The following is a 19,740-nucleotide window of genomic DNA, read 5'->3' on the forward strand; positions in this document are numbered from 1 at the left end:
CCCCGCTTGCGCCGGCTTTGTTCGGGCGACCAGGGCCGCGGGCCCCAGCTCGCCTTGCCCGGAGCTGCCCGGGCCGGGCGTTCCCACTGAGCAGGTCTCCGGTAGCCCTTCTGGTGCGCTGGCGCTGCCTGACGGCCGTCGCCTCCCCAACCCGCTTCAAGCTCGCTTGGAGTCCTCCAGCCCCCACAGAGGCTCTTTCTCCCCGGACCCCGAGTCCCGACACACCCCGGTACCTGGGTCTGCATTCTCCATCTCCCCATCTTTCCCTTCGTTCCACTCTTGGGTTTGTTGGTTTGCACGCTCTGCATAGATATAGATACCTCCCACTCCTCCGCATGACCTTTATGCGTCGCGTGCCAGGTGGTCTTTCTCCGTTTCGCTTGCCCATTGCTTTTTTCTGGATTCCAAGCACACAAGGTCGGGCGTTGTACTTTTCCCTGTCACCCCAGCACCCTTTTAACTTCCCTCTTAGGTTTTAGGAGTGGAAAGTTGGAGTAACAAGTCCTGTGGATGTAACACATCCTTAATGAGGCGGCTTTAGGGTCAGGATCCCCAGGTGACAGCCCAGGGTCTTGGAGTGTGGAGCAGCTACTTGGTTCACCGAGGTGCCCTTCCTCCCAGTATGCTCCCCAGAAAAGTACGGGCTTTATCTTTTTAGACAGCCACCAAGCAGTCCGGTAGTGTGCTCTGGGTTGATTAGGTCCGCTGGGGAGTTATTTTGCAGATCATTTGTAAATGCCAACTTAACGTCACATTTAGTGCTGGTCCCTATTTCATTTACCTTTATTGCAGACGAGTTTGGGGGGATGGACAGAAAGATGGGATGGCCAGATGGGGGTATGGAGGCAGCAGACAGCCCCAGGTCGTCTGAACACCCTTGGAATTCCGCGTTTGAAGGCTTCGTTGTGATTCACTTTTGTTTGATCTGTGGTTAGAAAGCTAATAAAAACTTGGAGGTTGAAACTAACATCATATACTCCTTTACTGTTGTGTACAGAATAGTATTTTTCTTCACAACAGTAGCAATAGCAGTTCTGTTCCCATTCTCTTCTTTCCCCACCTGTAATTTTTAGTCATCACATTGGCACCTGGATCCTGAGAATTTAATTAACCCTTATTTTCACAGGCCCCTATGTAGAATATTAATTCTTTTTCGAGTGTTCAGGCAAAACTGAGTGACCACAGAAGGCTAACTGGCAGGCCAGCTTGCTAACATTTCTCATGTGCACAGGAGGCCTGGTTTGTGTCATCCTGCCTAACACATGTGAGTTTGTGAAATCTCTTCCTTAGGCTCATACTGGAAGTTGATTTTGAGTTTGTCATGTAGGTAGTGACAGGAGGATTGGGGGACTTCATGAAAGTCCTTGTTTCCCATGTTAGCTTGAAACGAGATTTCCAGGTATCTCAGCTTGAAGCTTCTCATCTTGAGTGTATTTTTACACTGCTGATGTTTGATTTCTTCAAGAATTAAAAGCTGTCTTCAAAATAGCAATGTAGATGATGTCTGTAACTGCTGCTAATGGACTTGTGTCTCTTGGAACTCCGAGCTAAATTGGTTGAGGCAGGGAAAAACCATATTTGGCTGAAACTAGGGATGGAGAAAGTTTTGGTGGTATTTTCTGAATACACATAGAATAGTACCCTATTTATACATGGCTCAGTATGTAATAGTTACAGAAATGAAGTGGATAAGTTTATTTCTTCTGAAGCATATTAGTTACATAAGAAAAATCTTGCCATAACTGATGTATGTAAATATATGGCACATTAGAGGGTTTGTACTATTTGGGGTACAATTTTTCAGTCAGGTCTCATGTAGCAGTTAATATATTCCCACCATTGGATTGTGTTTGACAATCCAAAAAAGTTAATCCAACATTTTTGGTTTTGGTTTTTGTCCACTAGTAATTCCAACGCTAAATTGAAGATCTCATAGATATAAATAATTATTCTCAGAAATGAAAGAACAAAGTTTTGGTTATTTCATCTATATGTTATTTGGTATAGCTTCCTGAATATTATTTCTCTACCAGGAGTTGATCAGAGAAATTAAGAGTTGCTGTTTAGGAGTTAAATGTAAGTATTTTCTGGGCATCTGGGTGGCTTAGTTGGCTAAGCCTCTGACTCTTGATCTCAACTAAGGTCTTGATCTCAGGATTGAGAGTTCAACCCCCACGTTGGGCTCCATGCTGGGCATGGAGCCTACTTAAAAAAATTGTGTGTGTTTGTGTGTATACACACATTTTTCTCTAGTTCTTAGAAGCTTACTTGGAAGGCTACTGTAAATGGTTGTAGCTGAGGAAGTAAGGGCAATGTGAGATACGTTAGTTAATGAGTGTGCTGACTCATAATTCCCGAGGGCTTTAAGACAGAAGGAAAGAATTATTGTTTAAAAAAATAATTTATTGTGCCAGGCACTGATGTAGGCACTGGGTATCATTTATGAACAAAACAGTAAGAGATTCCTGTATTAGTTCAGTTTATGTTTTGGTAAGTGACCATAAACACTGAATATCAGTAAATTATACCACATGGTAGGAGGACGTAAGTGCCAGGAAACAAAGTAAAGCAGGGTAAAGAGGTTTTGGGATGGGGAGATGAGGTAGATTAGGTAATACCCAAGGGTGTCCAGATAATCAGCAGCAGTGATACCTTTTGTAGCTTTTGTGCAGATGCACAGAATAAATTTGTACAGCATGTGTAGATAAGATTGGGACAAAGCTTTGGGTGTGCTGCAGACTGGCCTTTGGGTATCTTTAATAAGCTAAATTCCCAACTGATACATAGAGAAACTTCACAGGAACCTAATTTAACTTAATAGACTCAAATCTTTAAACATTGTCAGCACCTGCTGTGTGCTAAGCATTGTGGACAATGTGGGACTCCAGAGTGATCGATCATTTATAAATCGTCATCTGTAATAGAGGCAGTACATGGGGGTCTAAAGAATATGGAGCAATTTGTCCGATTTGGGCTGGAAGAAAGCTTCGTGAAAGAAGTGATGGAATATATAACAAGGGTTTTCTGAAAGGGGAAGGGGAAGTAGAAGATTTCAGTCAGAGGAAACGTCATAGAGACATGAATTTGCTTGTGAATTGTCCATTTTCAGGTTTGTCTGAAAAGCTGTAGAATCTTGGAGCTAGATGAGATCTATAAGTAACATAGCTTACTCAACTTTTTTTTTGGTAAAGTGGCAAAATCACCAACTTTAGGTTATTGGCCTGATTATTGGCATGGGTTAAATCAAAATACAGCCCTCTTAGGGTTTTTCCTCTCTTGGCATTTTATGCATATAAAATTCAGGGAAATTTAGGATCAGAGCTCTTAACGTTCACTCAAAGTGTGTTCACTGAAAATACTGAGTATTCTTTATATTTCTTGCATTTTGGAATTGCTAGTCTCTTCTGACCAGTGAAATTTTACAGAAATACTTAACTTGAAAAAGACTAAGGCCTTATTTCCTAATGTAGGGCTACTTGGTTGAAACAGAGTTGAAACAAACACTTGTAGTTAACTTTAAAATGGAGGTCTGTAGGAAAGGTGGTTTAGGGATGTGAATGAGTATAAACCAGATCTGTTTCTGTATAGGCAGAAACAGAGATAGATAGAGACAGGAAGGAAATTTTTATTAAGCATTATGTGAAGTAACTTCAATGTAAAGAATAGAAATTTAGGAAAGGAGACCTAGGGTTATAGCTGTGTTTATGTGTCCATCTCTGTCTTCCTCTCCTACTTCTCTTTTTTCTCCCTGTCCCCTTCCCCAGATCCATCTTTGTTTTTTTGTTTTAAATTTTAAGCTTATGTGGGGCGCCTGGGTGGCTCAGTCAGTTGAGCGTCCGACTTCAGCTCAGGTCATGATCTCGCAGTTTGTGAGTTCAAGCCCGACATCGGGCTTTGTGCTGTCAGCTCAGAGCCTGGAACCTTCTTCGGATTCTGTGTCACCCTCTCTTTCTACCCCTCCCCTGCTCATGCTCTGTGTCTCTCTGCCTCAAAAATAAATAAAAACATTAAAAAAAAAATTTTAAGCTTATGTATTTATTTTTGAGTCAGAGAGTGGGGGTCGGGGGAAAGAGAATCCCAAGCAGGCTCCGCACTGGTAGTGCAGAGCCTGACATGGGGCTCGATCTCATGAACCATGAGATCATGACCTGAGCCTAAATCAAGAATCATATTGTCTCAGTTTTGGCTAGTGGGAGTCCTATTCAGGCTGGCTTTTGTGTCCCTTTGACTTGTCTCTGTCTTTTTGTGAGCACTGCCTAACTTTCTGGCACAACCAAATGTTCCAGGTTTATCCTACACTTTCTCTGCCCTGGCCCTGGAAATGGTTATTTCTCTAAAGGTGTAGGTTCTATTCATTGAAAAATAGTATTTAGAAAACAGAATGTAGGTGATAGGTATGCTTGTTGGTACAGATGCATTGCTGCTCCCAGACCTTCTCATTGGACTGTGCTAGAAAATAACATAACCACACACATTTACATGTGCATGTATTTTTTTCTATCTGTGTATATTGAGTACATTAACTCTAATACCTGCAATGCTGAGCCAAGTAGCACAGGGTTCCTTCTAGCCTTCTCCCTTTACATATTTTTCACTTCCTTCTTTGTTAGTGAGAAACTAGGCTCCCATAATCCTCAACATACGTATTTGCTCAAACTGCTGTGTATAGCCATTCTCCTAACCCAACCCTTCCTGGCCACCCTTCTTGTGGCTTGGGCCTCCACATGTCATCTGAGCATGTGTGGGCCCCTGCTTCCACCATATCATGGTTGAAGGCAGTCTCAGACTCCACTGGGTATGGTGTGAGTGTGACAGTAATCTAATTTTTTCCCTATGAATCCTGTGTTTAGGATCAATACCTCAGACATGTTGGGAGGATTAGAGATACCGAATGGAAAAAGCCTAGCTTGATAAATTGTAGTTAAGTGCAGCAGTTCATTATCAATAACTCAGCAGTGTTATGACTGCTGGTAGCTGTTATTATTTTTTGTAAGCATCTTCATCATTTCTGATTACTTAAATCCTAGCCAATTTCTGTAGGTTTCTAATCACATGTATCAGTACTACGATTTTCTGCAGTTAGAGCTTAAAAGCAGGGGTTTGATTGAAGGTAAGCAAATATTTGGGTAATAGTTTACCTTATAGCCAAGTAGCCTTATAATTACTATTTATAAAGGAAAGGTTGGATTTTCTTTTATTGCTACTATTTTATCTTTCAGCCTAAATCCTTTTGTTCTCAAATTGAAATTTGATGGGAATAGTTCAATAGTTGTAGTATTGGCTATTAGAGGAATATTTTTTGTGTATGTTTCTTTGTAGAAATAGGTGATGGTATAACTTAAATACTTTCTTAATATTCACTGTAAATAGGGAATAGTTAAGTGGAAGCAATAGAAGTATTTTCCAGTATCTTGGTGCCTAGATCATGTTTCAGGCAGATGAGCAGCAGCATGGCCTTTCTGCTCTGTAGAGAGTCTGTTTATTAATTAGTGCCCTGTAGCATTAGATTTAACTACTGAAATAGCTTTTTGTTTAAAAACTCCCTGTGGTTATAGTTTTTATTCACATATGCCTTGTTCCATTCTTCCTAACTCTTCCCCACATCCTGCCAAATATTTAGCTGGCCCTCTTGTTTTCAACTCTTAGAAATTTCACTTTTGAATCCGTGAACAACAAACTGATTTGTCAAAACTGAGTTCTCTCAACTGGAACATAGCATTGTTTTGAGGACTGATGCTTATGTCTCTAGCCTATGGTTAACTCCCAAAGGGGTCTTAATCAGTCAGCCTATTTAACTCTTTAATCGATCCTTCACCGACTTTGTCAGGTTTTTTTTTTCTTTTTTCTTTTTTTTTTTTTTTTTAAGTAAACTCTACCCTCAACATGGGGCTGCAACTCCCAACCCTGAAATCAGGAGTTGCTTGCTGTACTGACTGAGCCAGCCAAGCACCCCAACCTTCTCAGTTATTTTTTTTAAATTTTTTAAAACTTACATTCAAGTTAGTTACCATATAGTGTGATGATGATTTCAGAAGTAGAATCCAGTGATTCATCCCCTACATATAACACCCAGTGCTCATCTGAACAAATGTCCTCCTTGATGCCTCTTGCCCATTTAGCCCATCTCCTCACCCCAAACCCTTCCAGCAACCCTCAGTTTGTTCTCTGTATTTAAGTCTCTTATATTTTGTCCCCTCCCTGTTTTTATATTATTTTTGCTTCCCTTCCCTTATGTTTGTCTGTTTTGTATCTTAAATTCCACATATGAGTAAAGTCATATATTTGTTTTTTTCTGACTTATTTCGCTTAGCGTAATACACTCCAGTTCCATCCATATTGTTGCCAATGGCAAGTTTCATTCTTTTTGATTGCCGAGTAATATTCCATTGCATATGTATATATACCATATCTTCTTTATCGATTCATCAGTTGATGGACATTTGGGCTCTTTCCATACTTTGGGTATTGTCAGTAGTGCTGCTATAAACATTGGGGTGCATATGCCCCTTTGAAACAGCATATCTGCATCCTCTGGATAAATACCTAGTAGTGCAATTGCTGGAGGGTTTTTTTTTTTATTTGTTTTTTAAGTTTATTTATTTATTTTGAGAGAGAAAGAGACAGCATGAGCAGGAGAGGGGCAGAGAGAGAGGGAGAGGGAGAGAATCCTTAGCAGGCTCCATGCTGCCAGTGCAGAGCCAGATGTGGGGCTCGAACTCATGAAACTGTGAGATCATGACCTGAGCTGAAACCAAGAGTCAGACATTTAACTGACTGAGCCACCCAGGTGCTCCCCAACCTTGTCAGTTTGTAATTTGGGAAATGACAAACATCAAGAACCAACATGAAAGTTTTGTTTGTTTGTTTGTTTCTTTTTTTTTTTTTTCAAACTACAGTTACAGCCAACTATCCAAAAAGTACAGTTACAACTTGCTAAACATTTGGGAACCAAAATGTACCTCAATTGAGAGGTATCGATTTTAGCTTTTGCTTAAGTGGGAACATAGTTTGGGTGTTAGGACTACATTGTTTAGTGATAACTGTAGGTTCTAGAGATACCTTTACCTTTTTAAAAAAATTTTTTTTTTAAATCTTTTATTTTATTTTTGAGAGAGAGACAGAGTGTGAGCAGGGGAGGAGCAGAGAGAGAGAGAGAGACACAGAATCCAAAGCAGGCTCTAGGCCCTGAGCTGTCAGCACAGAGCCTGACGTGGGGCTCGAACCCACAAGCTGTGAGATCATGACCTGAGCCGAAGTCAGATGCTCAACTGACTGAGCCACCCAGGTGCCCATACCTTTTTTTTTTTTAATGCCATTCAATATTTAGAAAAAAAAGTACCACTATCATTTTGTATTACCATTGGGAAGAAAGGCTGCTGTTGGCTCTTTGGTGACAGAAGACCCCCCCCCCCCCCCGCCACCCAGGACTGAGGAGATCCAAATCTCTATATAATTATAATTCTTGATAAGTCTGCTTTGTACCCTTAAAGTGTGGAGCTTTGGCATCACCTAGGAGCATGTTAGAAATGCAAGATTTCAGGCCCGAAGCCTTGAATTAGAATGCATTTTAAGATTCCCTAGGTGAAAAGCACATTCAAGTTTGAGAAGCTTTGGATTATAATAGTAAGTGGATAATGCCTGTATATGGAGTTAAATGATTCAAAATAAGGTAAAGAAGAAAAATCCTTCGGATTCACTATAATACTACCTCTGTTCTTGAGAGAATCTGTGAGGCCCTGACAGTTTCTATTCTTGACCAAACTTAGGCTCTTGAACCTTCTCCTAGGCTCATCTGTGCACTTCCTTAAAGTCTAGTTTTAGCAAGAACCTTGCTTGGTCAGTTTAACCAGACCCCCCCTTCCTGCAGCCTCAATATCTGATTTAGCTTCCTTATCCTCCACTGTCCCTCAGGTGATGTTTGATCATCCTGGCCTGTCTTCAGCAAGAATCCCCTTAGGTCGGTTTAGCCAGAACCCTCCTAACCCTGATATTTCCTCCTAGTAATTTTCTGTCCATTCATCCCCATACCCTGCTTCTTGGCTATAATTCCTACTTGCACATTAGACACCCCCCTCCCCCCAGTAAAATCCCATCCCATTGCAGTGGTTCCTATATTTATCTCATTGTACTCTCAAGGAGGTTAGGTCCCTTGGTTGTCTTTGCATACTTGTGATTATTTAAATTATTAGTTAAGGTCCCCTTCCCCCCTTCTGGACTGTAAGTTTCATAGTGTTTGTTCACTGTTTTATTTCTCAGAATGTTAATATATTGCTTGGCAAGTATGTCGTGTGTGTGTGTGTGTGTGTGTGTGGGTGTGTGTGTGTGTGTACAATTTTTTTTATTGACTAAAGGTTGTCATGGAAACAGTAGTAGTTAATGAGTGAGGAGACCTGAGTTTCAGAGTCTTTGTTCTGTCACCAGCCATGTGACCTTGGGCACATCACTTAATTTCGTAGCTTCTGTTTCCTCTGTCTACTGGGTGGAAAGGAATGCCTAGTCTATTGGGTAAATTTGAGAATTGAAAGAATGTATATGTAAGTTTTCATAAACCAGAGAGTCCTGTACAAACACTGTTATTATCCTTGCTTATGAAGTTCCCAAACCCAGTATATAAACGCTTTCTGCATTCCAAATTTTATTTAGCTATGTTACAAATGAATGGTATTATTGAATAATACAATAAATATTTACTGGACGCCTTCTGTGTCTAAAGCAAAGTGTTTGCTGGTGGTGGAAGGAGAAAGGTAGGGGGTCAGAAATAAATAAGATGTGGTCTCTGGCCTCAAGTATCTTTGAAGACCAGTATGTCATGTGGATATACTCCTCAAGAGTTGTTTTTAACTCATTTTAAGTCCACTGGCTAACGAAGGTTAAAGATTATTGATGTTGCATTGACTATACAACTCTTTTGGATATAGGAATGAAATAGTTGCATTCCATGTTTATAAAAGTCACAGGATGTATCCATTGTGTTCATACATACGGAACAGCAGGAATTGTGTAGATGTGTGCTTCTGTATTTTTAGGTAGAAGCTGTTTCTAGTGGATGGATGTGGGTTCCTTCCCTACTAGATTTTGCCACTGCTGCCGTAATTACTCTGCTGTAGCACTGCATTTTTTAATAGGGAAAGGGAGTGGCTGGAATTCTTTGGACCACTTTTTTCTTGCAGTTCACTTGGACTTTTCAGGTAGAGATTGGAGTGTGCTGGCAGTGGTTGGCAAAATCCCAAGGCATAGAGAGCCTCTGTGATGTGGTGTTTGCTTACCACTCCAGCCTCGTTTGTGCCTTCCTGCCATGCTCTCCCCCATGGAGCCCAGCCATTTTATTTGCATTTCTTTCAACATACATTCCTCCCTTGTCTGCCTGCCTTTGTAAGTGCTATTCCTGTTCTTCTGGCTGGACTGCCCTTCTTCCCACCCTTATTTCTTCAGTTCAAGAGCCAGCTCTTTTCCCCTGACTTGTGACCCCTTTACAATTTATTGGATAACATTTCAGATTCCTTATTATAGCCCTTATCAAAAACAACTGTACTTATCAGTTTTCTGGCCTTTCTTCTTCATCAGAATGCGTGACCTCCTTAAAGGTAACAGTGATTTCAAAAGCTGTACTTAAATCTCTACCACCTAGTATAGTGCCTCGTGTATATTACACACTCGGTAACAAAAATTTTTTAAAAAATCAAAGACATTTTCAAGTATTTTCATGGTGGTAGGTGGAGGTCTTAGTGATTCCTTTTACTCTGCTCTAATTTTGACCTTTAAGAGACTTCTTGGGAAATATAAATAGGTGCACAGAAAGGTTTGGAACACTTATTTGTTGGATGTTTATCTCACAATTTTGTAGAGACCTTGTTGTCTTACCCCTTTTTCAGGATTGGTATATGCCAGGCACATGTTTCATACCTGCCACTGTGAATTGTGTTCCAGTAGCAGTGAGTGAGAGTGCCCCTTTCCCTGTATCCCACCACCATTGCACCACTGAGAGTAATGTCAAGAAAACTTCTTGGCTTCTTGGGCTTTTCATATTAATACCAAGTAAACAAGTTAATGGTAAAGATTCTGCCAAAGAATCTGTCTCCTTTATTTCTAATGATATAGTTAGGGTGCTTGCTTCCATTGCCATCAATCTTTCTCCTCTTTAATTTTAAAAGGGAAAAGTAATATGTTAAATGCATTGATCAACAAAGTCACAAAATTAAGTTTTAAAATGTTAATGACTTCTTAGGAAGATACTAATTTTCTCCAAGTTCTGTATGGATTATAGTCCCTAAAGGGAGATTTTACAAAATGAAATATTTAATTGGATTTCTTATTTCTTAGGTATCTTTCTGATATTTTAATGTAGATAGCAAATAATGAACATGTTTGGGAGGCAGATGGCATACTTGGAGCTGTAAAAATGACGTACAGATTCTGGAGATGGATTTAAAGCTGCTTTTCACCTATTCCTTTTAACGTATTTGTTGCTTTTCTTATGGAGTCTGATAGAGATCTCTGCCAGGGTTTTCCTCTCTGGATTATTTCAAGGTAGAGAGTTTTTTCTCCAAAATATAAGTAAATAGTAGCATCCAATTGCTGTTGAATCTGATGAAATGTTTATAGTTTTGAGCATTTACAGGTCAACTGTTACAAGCATGAGTAAGTTATATGATATGACAACTCAGAACACTTTATCATTTTATCAGTAAATACTTTGCATATTTGTATATATGAGAAACACTTCTAACCTTAATGAATTTGTTCCTTTTTCCTTATGGTAGTTCTGATACTTACATTTCACTTAGTTCAAAAAGAAACGGGACAAGGGAGGATTTTTGCAATTTTATACATTTTTTTCTTTTCCTCCTCTTTGATGGTTTTCACTTGTTTGTGTTATCCTTTCTTAGTTTTCAGTGGCTATGGCTATAGTTAAAGCCTGCTGCAGGTACTGGGGAGCATTGCTGAATTCCAGATAGTGTAAAATGTCATTTTTGCAGTATTAGGATTAAAGGGACTTTTTTTTTTTTTTTTTTATTGTACCATTCCTGGAGTTTTATATAGCGCTTTCTCTGCCTTGTGTTCCCAGGTTTGACTGCATCTGTATTATTTTCATAGGGGCTTTCCTGACATACCCTGGTAATGATAGCTGTTCTTGTTAGCTTTCATTTAGAGGATTGATTATCCTGTGCTTGGGTGCCATAAGCTCATGGTTAAACCATTGGTGATCTGAAAAATGGAAACCCTTGCTTCTCAACAGAAAGGGAGAATGAAACAATCTTGAAGAAAAGAAATATTTTATCTGCATTCGTCTGTAGAAGAATTCAGTTATTCTTGGGACACCTGGATGGCTCATTATTAAGTTTCCAATTTTGGCTCAGGTCATGATCTCGTGGTTTGTGAGTTTGAGCCCTGCATCGGGCTCTCTGCTGTCAGTGTGGAGCCCGCTTGGGATCATCTGTTCCCTTTTCTCTCTGTCCCTCTCCTGTTTGTGCTCTCTCTCTCAAAAATAAATGTTTTAAAAAATATTAAAAAAAAAGAAGAAGAATTCAGTTGTTCTTGTGATCTGCAGATGTACTCTAAAACAATATGTCTAGAGCCTGTATAGGCCCCTGTATGTCAGACTCTGAGAGGCAGGACTTAGAAATTAGGTGGTGGCAGTACAGAATTTAAGTTGGGCAAAGTCATTGTACTTTTGTGCCTTTTTTTCTTATTTATAAAAAGAACAGTTTTATGTTTAACAATATGCAGTCTTCATGGTGTCTGAGATTTCTGGTGAGTTGTGGAATTGATGAGAATGAGATCAAATCTCTGGGTAAATAATTTACAGTTTTAGGGTTGGAAAAGATTCCAGTTCACCCTCTTATTTTTAGACAAACCAGTTGAGACTCTGGGATCTTGTGATTTTCTAAGGCCACTCTTTGTTATTTGTGTAAACAAATCCTGATGAGATTTGATTACACCAAGAATTCCAAGTCTCTTGTTATTTTAGTTGTATTTTTTGACATTACATGATTATTTACTCTTTTTACAATTGCTTATTTAAAATGTGCAATATGTAGATGTAACTTAAGCTTATGTCTGTGGAAGGGCCTTTGCTATAAGGGGTAAAGAGATAGTATGGCTATATTTAACTGGTGTTAGTTATGGAGAGCTGACTATGCATCAGTGGTTCTTTACATTTCTATACATATCATTTAGTTTTCAGAACCATCTTACATGGTAGGTGATACAATTTCTCTCTCTTTTTAAAATTTTTTTAATGTTCATTTATTTTTGAGAGAGAGAGGAGAAGACACAGAATCTGAAGCAGGCTCCAGGCTACAAGCTATCAGCACAGAGCCCGACGTGGGGCTCAACTTGCGGCTCGAACTTAAGAACCAACCACAAGATCATGACCTGAGCCGAAGTCGATTCTTTACCGACTAAGCCACCCAGGCGCCCCGTGATTTCTCTTTTTTGTAATCATAATGATTAAGTAGCTTACCTAAAGTCACATAACTAGTACAAGCCAAATACAGGATTCCAGGATACCCAACTGCAAAAATCAAGGTTTCCACTATTCCATGTGAAATAGATAATGCCCCGAGTTAAACAGTAATGGTAGATGGCTTTTGTCGATCTTTGTGTCCAGTATTGCATTAGTATTTTTTATTCTCTGGTTTCTAATTCTTGAAACGACTGCAGCATAATGCTGTCTCCGTTGTCTCCATGACGCAAATAAAGCTCTAGAGAGGTTAAGTGACTAAGTCTACGTGTCTCACTAAGTAGTGGAGGCACAGTGTTACTCCAGGGCTGTAGGACTGTAGTTGGCAGCCAGCGTCCTCCCACTACTCTGTGCTGCATGCTGCTTTAACAGATCTCAACTCTGTATGTATTTCATTCATGGCTTTTGGCTTTCTCAGCGACCATTGGTATATCAAATTGATTGAATCTGGCAGTTTCTAAGGTGAATGAATGTTTTTGAAACAATTTTATAATAGCTACGCAGCCACCAGCTAATGAACCATTAGGATGAGAAGTCTCCACATATATAGGTGATTTTGGCTTACTGATTTGTGGTGTACTGGAAATATTATGAGTCATAGATATATTGCACAGTATGCTTTTATTTTATTTTATTTTTTAAAGTTTATTTTTGACAGAGAGAGTGAGCGTGAGCTAGGGAGGGGCAGAGAGAGAGGGAGACACAGAATCTGAAGCAGGCTCCAGGCTCCGAGCTGGCAGCACAGAGCCTGATGTAGGGCTTGAACTCACAAACTGTGAGCTTATGACCTGGGCTGAAGTCGGACGCTTAACCGACTGAGCCACCCGGGCGCCCCTGCTTTGATTTTAAAGATAGAACAGTTTATTGACATTTCTGTAAATAGTCTATTTTATTGCCAAATTTTAATAAACATTCACACTGTTTTTTATTTTTATTTTTATTTTTCAACGTTTTTTATTTATTTTTGGGACAGAGAGAGACAGAGCATGAACGGGGGAGGGGCAGAGAGAGAAGGAGACACAGAATCGGAAACAGGCTCCAGGCTCCCAGCCATCAGCCCAGAGCCTGACGTGGGGCTCGAACTCACGGACCGCAAGATCATGACCTGGCTGAAGTTGGACGCTTAACCGACTGCGCCACCCAGGCGCCCCTCACACTGTTTTTTAATTAAGCTTTTATACTTTTAAAAATTTATTTTTGTTGGTATTCTACATGTACATGATTTAGAGTTAAATAGTTCTGTAAGGCTTGTTATAAAAACAACCTCTTTTTTCCTGCTTCAGGATACAGCCATTTGAACTCTTTTACCTGATTGTTTTAATTTTTATCTCTAATTTATAGTGTTACTTAATTTTTTCATTTCTAGGCATTAATTATTGAATTATTTTTCTTTTTTTATTGAGGTGTAATTGACATATAGTATTAACATAAGTTTCATGTGTGTAGCAGAATGATTCAACATTTGTGTACATTGCAAAATGATCACCACTGTGAGTCTAGTGTCATCAAAGTATGATACAGTATTATTGACTCTATTTCTTATGCTGTATATTATGTCCCTGTGACTTACTTATTTTATAAGTGGAATGAACTTTGAATTTTTTGATCCCCTTCACCCATTTTGCACTTCCCCCAAGCTCCCTCCCCTTGGCAACCACCAATCTGTTCTCTGTATCTATGTGTTTGGATTTTGTTGTGTTTTGGTTTTTAGATTCCACAGGTAAATGAAATTATGCAGTATTTGCCTTTCTCTGACTTATTTCACTTAGCGTAATACCCTATAGGTCCATCCATGTTGTGGCAAATGGTAAGATTTTATTCTTTTTTTATGGCTGAGTAGTATTCGTGTGAGTTTGTATTACATATTAAAAAATTTTTATTTTTATTTTAAAGAGAGAGTGCATAAGCAGGGGAGAGGGGCAGAGGAAAAGAGAGAATCTTAAGCAGGCTCTGTGCTCAGTGCAAAGCAGGATGCAGAATTTGATCCCACGACCCTGGAATCCTGACCTGAACCTAAATCAAGAGTCGGATGCTCAACCAACTGAGCCACCCAGGTGCCCCTGCCAATGTTCTTTATCCATTTTCCCTTTGAACAACACTTAGGTTGTTTCCATATCTTGGATATGCTAAATAATGCTTTAGGAAACATAAGGGTGCATATATCTTGTTGGTTTCATGCGTTCCCCCTTGGGTGAATAATTAGTAAGTAGTGGAATTGCTGGCTCATATGGTAGTTCTATTTTTTTTTTTTTAAGTTTATTTATTTATTTTGAGAAAGAGGGAGAGCACAGGCAGGGAAGTGGCAGAGAGAAAGGGAGAGAGAGAGAATCCCAGGCAGGTTCCGCACTGTGAGTATGGAGCCTGATGCGAGACTTGAACTCACAAACCGTGAGATCATGACCTGAGCAGACACCAAGAGTCAGACGCTTAACTGGCTGAGCCATGCAGGCGCCCCTATTGTTAATTTTTTGAGGAACTTTCATACTGTTTTCCATAGTGGCTGTAGCAGTTTACATTCTACCAACAGTGAGCACGCGTTCTCTTTTCTCCACATCCTCACCAATACTTGTTATTTCTTGTCTTTTTGATAATAGCCATTCAGACAGATATCAGATGATACCTCACTATGGTTTTGATTTGAATTTCCCTGATGATTAGTGACCTTGAGCACCTTTTCATGTGCTTGTTGGCCATCTGTCTTTTGTGAGCCACCCAGGGACCCTAGTTTCTCTTTTTTATATAGTATCCTGTTCTTATTTCATGAAGCAATATTTTTTTCCTATCAGTATTATATAGTTCTTTTTGGAATGGGGTCATTTTTATTCTTCTGCATCTTTTATTCTCCAGGTTGCTTTTTTCTATTTTAGTGTCTTCTTTCATGTTAGAGGCTCCCTGCAAATGCCTGGTAACTCCTTTGCTTTCTGCTTTTATTTACATGTAGGACAATTGAAAATCTAATTGGAATCTGTGTGCTTGTGTGTGAAGGGCATGTTAACTGTGGTCTTTGCTGAAAGGTGATATGGCTAGGCTGTTTCTTTGAAGAACTCCTGGTATGAATCTTTTTAGGCCTTTTTACATGGTGTGGTCAGATTTGCCAGCAAGAGCTCTTCTGGTGTTTGCTTTTTTTTTTTTTTTCAAATTTTTATTTAAATTCTAGTTAGCATATATGGTAAACGGTTTCAGGTGTAGAATTTAGTGATCCATCACTTACATTGCTTGGAGATTATTATCCTGGCTGCAAGGTTTTTGGTATCCTGAAGGAGCTGGAGGTTGGGGGCTATAGAGGTCTCGATGTTGATTTTTCACACTCATCTAATCTCTCAATGTTAGCTATGGTACATTTGCCTCCAAGTGTGCCTTATCTCCCAAGCTAGACACCGTCTCTGTTTTGCCCTTTTGTAGGTAACCCTAATCTTTTCTTAGGAGGGGGGTAGTACAGATGCCCACTGTGTAGATTGCAGAGGGAAGCTGGGTGTGTAATTTCTTAGACTGTGAAAGTCTTGCTCTATCTTCACTCCCACTTCCAGAGTATCCTACTTATTTCATTCCTGAACCTTTTGTGGGATCTATGGTATAAATTGGGTAGCTTCTAAGTTTAGGGTTAGGTTTCCTTAGGTATGTCAATTCAGTTATTTCTTCATCTACTTTATAATCTTAAAATTTTTATTGTTGTCTTCTCTTTCATTCTGTTTGTCCTTACAGGATTATAATTATAATTTTTTTTTAAATTCACTTTATTATCATTTTGAGTAGGGAGTGGAAGCTAATGTGTATTTGTAGCCTACCATCTTCAACAATTCACTCTTCAAAATAGTCTTCTTATAAGTTCTAATTCATTTTATTGCCACATTCTGTTAAGTGTTGACAGTTGTGTGGTGTCTGTAAGTGAAAGGAAATTATGTCACTGTGTTAAACTACTTTGTGCTTTTTGAGTTGCTTTTGTTTCAGTGATGTCTTAGTGGGTAAGGAGTCTAAAAGTCCTTTTCCAACTAACAGTTCAATAACTCATTTTTACAAGAAAACAGATTAATACAAATTTGAGCTGTATGTAAGGAACTGTCTTTTATGTATTATCTATTATCAGTCTTCACTAATAATCCATATTATTCAGGTTATGCTTCTGAAGTTATGCTTTAGCAAATCTCGTTTAAATCTTTAATGTCTTTGACTTCAATTACTCATTGGTTAAAATTTATCTCCAAATCAGGAATGATCTCTGTTTATGTAAAAACAAACAAAAACCAGTCAATTGCATTTGAAATTATAGGAGGAAACGATTTATAAGTTTTGTATTTATGTTCCTGATATCTTTCTCCAGCTCCAAGAAATAAAAGAAATAAAATTTTCCCATTTTCCTGGACCCTATCTGTATTTATAGGCATCGCCATGAACTTCCTTATTTTCTTAAGACTATTAATTTAATACACTGAATTTCTTATAAGTGCTGTCATTTTGAACTTTAAAGTATGATACAAATATGATCAAAGCTTTCTTTAGAGTCACTGTTTAATAAAGAATAAACCATAGGATATAAACTATAAATTATTTTTCATTGAGTAAAAAGGGTCTGTACTTATTCATCCTGAATGTCTGTGTTTTATCCAAAAGAATACTTCTCTAGGATTAAAAAATAAATGTGGAGCTCATGGAAAATTTCACAAGAACATGAATGTTCTTGTGATAGCCTGAGAAAAAGGAGACAGATTAGGACAGGAGTTCTTTATCTGGGTTTTTGGACATGTTTTAGCACCTCCCTGAATTCCTATGTGCAAAATATTTTGTCTCTTATGTCTCTAGGGAGAAAGTTCTTAAATGTCTTTCAGATTACCAGAGGCTCAAAACACTTGAACTAGAGGCAAAAAAGTCAGTAAAGAAAAAAAATAATTGTTTATATGTTTAAGAACATCATGGGAGGTATATTTCCATATTATGTAGCTCAGAGATATGTCTTAGGCTCACGTTCACCACTTTAGGTTTATCTTTATTTTTGTTTTATTGAAGTATGATTTACAAACAGTGAAATGCTCAGATCTGAGGTATATAGTTTGATAGGTTTAGACAAGTGTGTATAAACTCTGTGTAACCCATACCCTTTTCTTCTTTTTCTTTTTTTTTTAACCCATGCCGTTTTCAAGACCCAGAACATTTTCATCACCCCAGAAGTTACCTTAACTTTTTAAAGTAAAAGCAAAGGCCATTCTTTGTAGCTCTTTGATTTAAGGACAGACTTCTTCTTTACATAGTCCTGGAGAATCTATTAGCTAAATTAGTTGCTCAGGTTTTTTTTTGTTTGTTTTTTGTTTTTTAAGGTAAGTTCAGTGCCCAATGTGGGGCTTCTACTCACAACCCTAAGTTGTGACTGACTGAGCCAGCCAGGCCTCCCATAAATTTTAGTTTATTTATTTTGTTATTATTTTTTTAAGTAGGCTCTATGCTCAGTGTGAGGCTCAAACTCAGGACCCTGAGATCAAGAATCACATGCTCTACCAGCTGAGCCAGTTGGATATCCTGTGAGTTGCTCAGCTTTTATGGGGGATCTACTGTTTATACTTGCTCCTCCTTTCTCTCCACTGGACAACGTAGCTTTTTAAACTATGATGATCTTTTAGGTGAGCAAAGCACTGAGATGATAATTAACTACTTCACCTCCTAGGATCCTAAAGAAATTAGCTCATGTGAATTCTTATAGTTAATCCTGTTCCTCACTTCCACAATGGTTAATCAGTCAACATCTGATACAACTAACATAGTGACTGAAAGAGCTTTAATAAACTTTCCTAAAGATAGTAGTAGTTCAAGGGGTAGCAACTCTTAGAAAGATTAACAATTATCGATCATTTATTGCATTAAAAGTAGCTTCTGAAAAAATACCCACATGAATAAGAAGTGTAGGACCTGCTCTTAAGTACATGGCAAAAAGGAAGACAGACTAGTTAACATAATTTTCAGTTGGGTAAATACAGTAACAGAATACTGTACAGAGTACAGTCGTGTTTGAAAGAAGACATGCTAATTCTTTAGGGGATGGCCAAGGGCAGTTTCTTTGAGAAGGTACCTAAGTAGGTTTATGTGTGGATAATTGAGAGAATTGGTTATATCAGCCAACTTCTAATTTTCCATCTGTCAGTACCTTTAGTGAGCCTTAAAATGGGTAGAGACTAGAGATTTTGTAGAGATTTGGGAGCCCTTCTGGAGAAAATGAATAAAAAATTAATGAATACAAAATTAGGTAGCAAAGTAAATATTTAGAGTAAGAAAAAAATCATAATAAATTACATGTTTAATAAAGCCAAGTCAATGAATATCACAAAATATAGAAAAATAACATTTTTATTAATTAACTGCCCAATTTACCTTAATATATTTTTGTATACATTTTTGACTGCATACTTTTTGACTTCTTATGTCAAAAATTTGTAAAATAGGATTACTGTTTTCTGTAGAGAGAGTAGATTATTCTATAGAGAGAATAGGTTATCTCCTTCTAGCATTACTGATCAAAATGTGTTTATTATTATTGATAACTTTCAAGAGTTTCAGATCTATAACTCATTGGTAATGTCATGTACTATTTTAAGATTGTTGTCAAATTTCAGTATATCTCGACTAAGTTTTTTCCTTAGCTGATGTGTAGTACAGTGTTCTTATGTCTCTGCCAATACCCAATGGAGCTCATGTCTGGATGACTGTGGTCCTGCACATTAATGTGTAAATGACACCAAATGAGGCAGTGCTTGGGTATAAGAATATTCTTGGAAGTCGTTCCTGTACCTAGACTAGCAGTAATTTAGTTATGCATGGAAATGATTGAGAACTAGACATATCCTGTGAAACCTGCATACTTCTCCACCTCAACCTCCCTTTAGCAAAATGCCCAGAATACTGCATTAGCCAAGGCGGAAGTGCGATGGAGCAGGAGTTAGAGAAAGCAGTCTTAACCAGTTGCAATTAGCATTCCTTTGCAAGTTTTGTGAAAACATACGACCATGGGAACATATTGTTAGGACTGCTTCCAGTACCTTGGAAGGGACCATCCCACTGAGGATCCCTGAAATTTAAACTGACAGTGTCAGAGTAAATTCAGTCCTACAGTCTTAAGCTGTAATTTTGTGCTTGCGTTTGTTAACTGACTACCAGAAAGATGTTTTACCACTATACATATGTAGTAATGTAGTATGTACTATGCTGCTTATGTCCGTTATGATTGAACCTATTTTTGTAAGCCCAGGATATGAGTTCAGCAGATTATGCCAAAATACTTGCTTTACTTTACCATT

At 38.5% G+C, this 19,740-nt stretch overlaps 1 protein-coding gene and 1 long non-coding RNA gene across 3 annotated transcripts in view; one reads left to right on the plus strand and one right to left on the minus strand.

Moving 5' to 3' along the window:
- The window catches only part of LOC124520115 (uncharacterized), a 38,306-nt gene extending 37,626 nt beyond the window's left edge, over window positions 1-680 (minus strand). Inside the window, exon 1 of the long non-coding RNA XR_006964251.1 lies at window positions 234-680. This is a non-coding gene — a long non-coding RNA (uncharacterized LOC124520115). The remainder of the gene's footprint in view (window positions 1-233) is intronic.
- MOB1B (MOB kinase activator 1B) overlaps window positions 1-19,740 on the plus strand; it is a 50,655-nt gene that overhangs the window by 325 nt on the left and 30,590 nt on the right. The gene's annotated exons all lie outside the window — the stretch shown is intronic.

The sequence above is a fragment of the Lynx rufus genome, unplaced genomic scaffold, assembly GCF_022079265.1.
Source record: "Lynx rufus isolate CCGP_SWC_20201006 ecotype Redwood Valley unplaced genomic scaffold, mLynRuf1.p SCAF_3, whole genome shotgun sequence".
Taxonomy (NCBI): domain Eukaryota; kingdom Metazoa; phylum Chordata; class Mammalia; order Carnivora; family Felidae; genus Lynx; species Lynx rufus.